This window comes from Tenrec ecaudatus, chromosome 5, assembly GCF_050624435.1.
Source record: "Tenrec ecaudatus isolate mTenEca1 chromosome 5, mTenEca1.hap1, whole genome shotgun sequence".
Lineage (NCBI taxonomy): Eukaryota > Metazoa > Chordata > Mammalia > Afrosoricida > Tenrecidae > Tenrec > Tenrec ecaudatus.
In genome coordinates, this window is record NC_134534.1 from 76,663,378 (window position 1) to 76,669,607 (window position 6,230).

Here is a 6,230-nt window from a genome sequence, read left to right on the forward strand (position 1 = left end):
TCCCCGCCCACTCGCTGTAGCCTTGCTGAAAAACTCTAAATCTCCCCTCTGACTTAGAATGTTGTCTCGTTTCGGCTTAGAAGTATTTATTATGCATGTGTTTGTATGTAAATATATGTCGTGAGTATATAGTCATATATTAGTATAGAATATATTATATAAATATAATTATGTTTAATAGATAAATACAATAAGCATAAATATATCTAATATCAGCTCTAGCCACAGCTTCAAGTGTATTCCAATTCATAGCAACCTTTTAGGATAATGTGGAACTGCTCCATAGGGTTTCTGAGATGACGAATCTATGAAAAGAGAATGCCCATCCCTCTCCCTTGGAGTGCCTGCTGGGCTCACAGCCCAGGGCTTAATTCATTGTGCTGTGCCAGCCGGGCTCCTTAATATATGAGATGTAATACAATTTTATGGAATACATAATATTTACAGCACATGTAAATGTGTGTCTGTGAATACAAGGGTAAGTCAATTCATAGAGGCATCTTTAAAATATAAAAATGTGCAGCTGGACACTTCCCAGGCGGTGGTTCCATTTCTGTAACCATCTACAAAGGATTCTGAGCCCTTCCACATCACAACAGCGTCCTTGGGGAACTCTGTTGTGCTCCTCTGGAATGGCCTCGGGGCATAAGGACCCAAACAAAGTCTGAAGGGATTGTAGGGTGGATGGGCAAAGGCTTCCCGAAATTTTCACACAGCAGCCCTTGGTAACCTTGAATGAGCAGGGGGCACTCTTGGAAGGGAGGGGGGTGGGATGTGTGTGAAATTCCTTGGCACAACTTTCCTGGCCTTTTTCCCACCACTCGTGTTTACAGTTTTCTTAAAACTTCTTGATAATAAGCTCTTATAATTGTCCTGTGTCTTTGAGAAAATGTACGAAGACGATTCCTTGGGAATGGTCAAAAACATGCAGTATAATCTGAGATGGTTTCCCTGTCTTAAATTTAACTGGCCCCGGCAGGTGCCCTCAAAACCACCCCCAAATCATCATTAGTTTAGAGCTTTCTTAAAATGATGGAGAGATCATCTCTTTGATCTGGCAGGTCTTTGTGAACCCTTTTGACACCTACTGAGCCCAAAGTTGGCCGAGGTCCAGAAGTTTTCTAAAAATGGAAAATGCTGGACGACACAGAAATCCCAGCTTAGGATCTGTGGCCTCAATGGGAACTCTATGGTCTTCTCCCACCAGTTTCTGGACTTCAGCCGCAGGTTCTTCTTTAATGGAGTTGATGGTCTTTTTGTTGCCTCACCCTTGAGATTGTTTCGACCTTCCTTAAAACACTTGCTCCATGTAAACCAGCAGTTCTCAACCAGTGGGTCGTGACCCCTTGGGGGGGGGGTCAAATGACCCTTTCACAGGGGTCACCTAATTCACCACAGTAGCAAAATTACAGTTAGGAAGTAGCAATGAAAATAATGTTATGATTGGGGATCACCACAACCCGAGGAACTGTTTTAGAGGGTCCCGGCAGTAGGAAGGTTGAGGACCACTGGTCTGAACACTGGTTTTGTGTGGAGTAGCAGCACCATGAACTTGTGACAAAGCTTCAGTGATTGAGAAAGACAGCCACTTGAGTTGTATTAAATTTTTGACATTAACATTCACCTCAAAATCAATCTTTCTTTTTTTCCTCCCATGGCACAAAAAGTGTCTGTTTTGGGAAGACTTCCTAATAAGACCAAGACAAGTGTTCCTCAGAGAACTTGTTTGCCTTTATCCAGAGACATGTTAAAGCACCTATTGTGTGCAACAAAGCCATGCACATATGAACTGGAACCCAGTAGCCAAACTTTTTGATTTATTCTCACATGATATATATGATTATATGCTATTTGTTATATACAATACTATGTGACTATGCATTGCATGTATATTACATGGGTCTCTGGGTGTTATAAACAGTTTATACTTGAAGACTAGCCTGCAATGAGACAGTTTGAACCCATAAAGCAACCATATGGCCAAAAAACATGGCCGTCTGCTTCTGTAAAGACCAAAGCCAAGAAAACCCTCTGGGTCAGAATCAACTCAATGGCAGCCAGTTTGCTTTAGAATTTGATAAGTAGTCGATGTATAAACAATAAATACATATGTGTGTGTGCGTGTGTATGTGCTTTTCCCATTCTGCTCTGTTTTAGCACCACAGTTACACTGTCCATGTCCCCAGAGCAGTCTTTGTCTTGAACTTATGAACCTACAATACCCAGCACTCTAAATTCGGGTGAAATGTTTGTTACTACTTGTGAGTCAACTTTTTCCATCTGAAATAATTAAAGCTGTTACACATTTATAGAATCCGTTTTAATAAGCTTCTCGATCTGCCATTTTCACAGCACATACCCTTACCCACTCTGAAATGTCGGCATTTTTTCAGGAAAACCAAGATGCTAGGATTATAAGAGTATTTTCCAGTGAGTGTTGAATAGATGATGCTTATTCATCTTTTCTCCTGTATCCTGCTTTAGGAAAATGGAGACAGGAATCACAGAGAGTGGCAGATTGAGAGATGAATGGTTTTGTACACAAAACAGCAATAATCAAAGATACTGAAACTCAAAACTCACTGCCATCGAGTCAATTCTGACTCGTGGTGACTAAGAAAGGCTAGTACTGCCTCAGTGGGTTTTCAAAGACTTAGCTCTTTATGGGAGAACAAAGCCTCGTTTGTCTCCTAGGAGCAGTTGGTGGTTTCAAACTGCTAACCATGTGGTTCGTAGCCCAGTACATAATCACTGTGCTACCGAGGGCTTTTTGAAGGCACTGAATTAAAGTAATCTTTGGGAAATAGGAGAAATTGAGCATAAACATTGAAAGAGATTAATTCCTATAGTTGACCAAGAGGAACTTCAATTGAAATGTGACCAATTTTATTCTTATCTGAGCACATGAAAATGGTCGGACTTATATTGAGGAATAGCCATTTTTGATTATTTCGTAGCCTCCAATTTAGAAATAGGAGTGATAGTGTCACTACTCCCGGTGCCAGCTGTCCCTGGAACATGTTTATACTGAATATCAATCTTGTCCCTCTAGTTCCCTAATCACAGTAGTGACTTTTAGTTGTTCTCACTGAGTTTTGTTTGTGAATACCACTGAGGCAAAAAAAAACCCCACAAAAACCCAATCATTTTTTGCCGGGGGAATTGGGGGGATTTTGTATTCCTTTGAACTTTTATCACACAACCACTGCCTCCTGAGATACAATCTTTCAAATTTGGCTACATCTTTGCCTTCCACACACAACACCATCAAGGGTCAGGTGAGGGGCCTGTAGGCAGGTGAGGCCAGCTTCCCTCAGGCAAAGACGATGTGTCCTTTCTGGCCTGGCTTGAGCTTGTCCCAGGAGAGCTTGTCTTCACTTTACTGATGTTGCTAAGCATCTGTTTCACTAGCTCTCAGACAGTGGTGGCCACAGCTGGACTTCTGCCTGTGGAGGGACTGCAGTGGCCACCTTGGTGCCAGTGACAGAAGGTGCAAAGGTAAGAGGCATGTTGCTCCAGCCTTAGATACTCTAAATCACATTTGATACTGTCGTAAGATGAGTGAGCAAAAGCCAACACAGGTCCTTACATGGGCCCATGCATGAGTCAGTAGTGGACCACTGGTATGCAAGACCTCTGATTTTGACCTAGACTCAATGTGCAAGGCACTCGAAATCGCAGCCCATCAGCACGATTCTGACTAGTCAAGCTGAATGCAATCTCACAAAAGAAGTATTGTCCTAGTAGGGGCCTTCCCGGAAATGAAGCTGCAAAAAAACCTTGGAAAACCTTCAGTGCCTGAGCCCCAGAGCCACTCAGGGCACCTGTATGGCCCTATGCATGAAGTAGAGGGTTGGACAGTGCCTTGAAAGGACAGGATTGGGAATCATTGTCCATGCAGGTCCAGCTAGACTGCAAGGGCTCTTCTGATATGACTGCCAGCCTCAGCCCATCACACAATGGAGGGACAGGCACTTAGGTGTGTTCTGTGACCAAGACCCACACAGGACAAGGTTTGGGGAGCCTCGCCCAGGTAGACTGTAGTCTCAGGCAGTGGGGATGGATTTAGAGCATTTTGGTGGAAGGCATCCCCAAAGTGTGGGAGGCCCTACTTTCATACCTGCGTGTAGGGGTAATAGTGCCTCTCATCAGTACCCAGCTTAGGGGAAAATATACTAAGAAGGTTTGATCTGAAGACAAAATATGAAGACCACAACACTACCAGATTCAAAGCAGATTCACTTTTGGTCCCAGCATGGGGTCTTCAAGCAGTGGCCCTGCTCAGCCACTCCTGCTACTGAAGTTATTTGACAGTCAGGGACATTTCCCCCAGCCCCTGGTACAGAGCAGTGCACCTCAAACTCTGTGTAGCAGAGTAACCTAGGGATCGTTTTGTTGCTATTGTTTGTTTCATTAGCCAATGTTTATGCTAATGTTCTCTGTTGCTCTTTATCTTTAATATTGTGAATATGTATTAGTAGAGTAGCACTTGCTTACAGGTCAGAAATTGGTATTCGTGTCTTTGAGGAGTATGCTTTAGACATCTTTGAGATATAAGTCACATCACAAACTCATTCATTTAACTATTCAATCATTTTCATAGGCCATTATGCACAAAATTAACAACCAGAACTACAGTCTAAGTATTGAACTGTTCACCACCACAGTAAGATACCCTGTTTTCTTTTTATATTTTTTAATTTTATTTTTATTTTTTAATCATTTTATTGGGGGCTCATACAACTCTTACCACAATCCATCCATACATCCATTATGTCAGGCACATTTGTACATTTGTCGCGTCATCATTCTCAAAACATTTGCTTTCTGCTTGAGCCCTTCCCTGTTTTCTTTTTAATAGATATCAAAGTTTATTAGTGGCTACTAGGGCGAGCATAGAGAAAGTGGGGCGTGGAGGGTAGCTGTGATGGAAAAACTATATGGATCATGGAAGGTACACTTGCAAGCAGATTCTTGTAATGGCTGGCAATAGGCTTAAACCTGTAACTAAATGAACAGGGAAAAGTTGTGTGATTGATATACAGGGGGCTTCAAACAGCTTGTGGGAAATGTCCACTGTTTTGACGTTTACTTGCAGTCATCACTGGGCTATTTCTGGCTGCTGATTTATGTCTTGGCCTATTCTTCCTACTGCAGGGCCTTCATGCAACCTTGCTGGGGGGAGAAGTGTTTGGTAAGCTTGGTGAGGGGGAATTCTGCTTTGTTCTCTTTCTTTCATTAAAAAAATATTTTATTGGTGGCTGGTCAAGCTCTTATCACAATCCATCCATCCATCCATTGTGTCAAGCACATTTGTACATCATCATCATTTTCTTTCTACTTGAGCCTTTGGTATTGGCTCCTCATTTTTTCTCTTCCTCCCCCACCCTCCCTTCCTCATGAACCCTTGTTAATTTATAAATTATTATTGTTTTTTCATGTCTTACACTGACTGATGTCTCCTTTCACCCACTTTTCTGTTGTCTGTCCCCCTGGGAGGAGGTTCTCGGTAGGTCATTGTGGTCGGGTCCCTCTGTCTGCTTTGTTCTCAATCAATGGTGTCCAGGTCGTCGTCCGGCTGCTTGGTCATCTAGAGAGAGCTTCAGTCCGGTTGGCCTTTGCTGGATGATCTCCTTGAGCCACCTTAGGGCCTCCATCTCCTGGATCTGGGGTGTGGCTTCATTAAAGCTGAATTTTTCCTAAAATTACCTTTGAGAGGAAGAGATGCAAGGAGTCTCAGGGAGAAGGCACCGCTGGGCATGCCGGCTACACAGTGCTCAGGCTGCAGGCACTTCCAATACCCTGTTTTCTTCAGTAGTCATTTCTCATTCTTCCCCACCACCCAGGGTTAGGCAGCAACTAATCGACCTGTCTCGGTAGCTTTTCCTATTCTGGACTTTGCATATAAACTGAACGATGTAACCTGAGTAATAGCATCATGGTTCCTTGCATGTAACATATTTTCAAACTTCACCCATAATATTGCATGCAACAGAGCTTCATTTTTTGGTTTGGTGTGTCATAATTCATTGTATGCCTCACATGTTACTTATCCATACATTGGTTGACAGACATTTGGATCATTTCTGCTTTTACACTTTGCCTATTGTGACTAATGCTGCTACTAACATTTGGTAAAATGTGTTATTGTGAACTGGGTGGATGTTTACAGCGCAGATAATCAATGTTACATTCAGAGATTCATAAACATTCTGTTTCATCTCATTCAT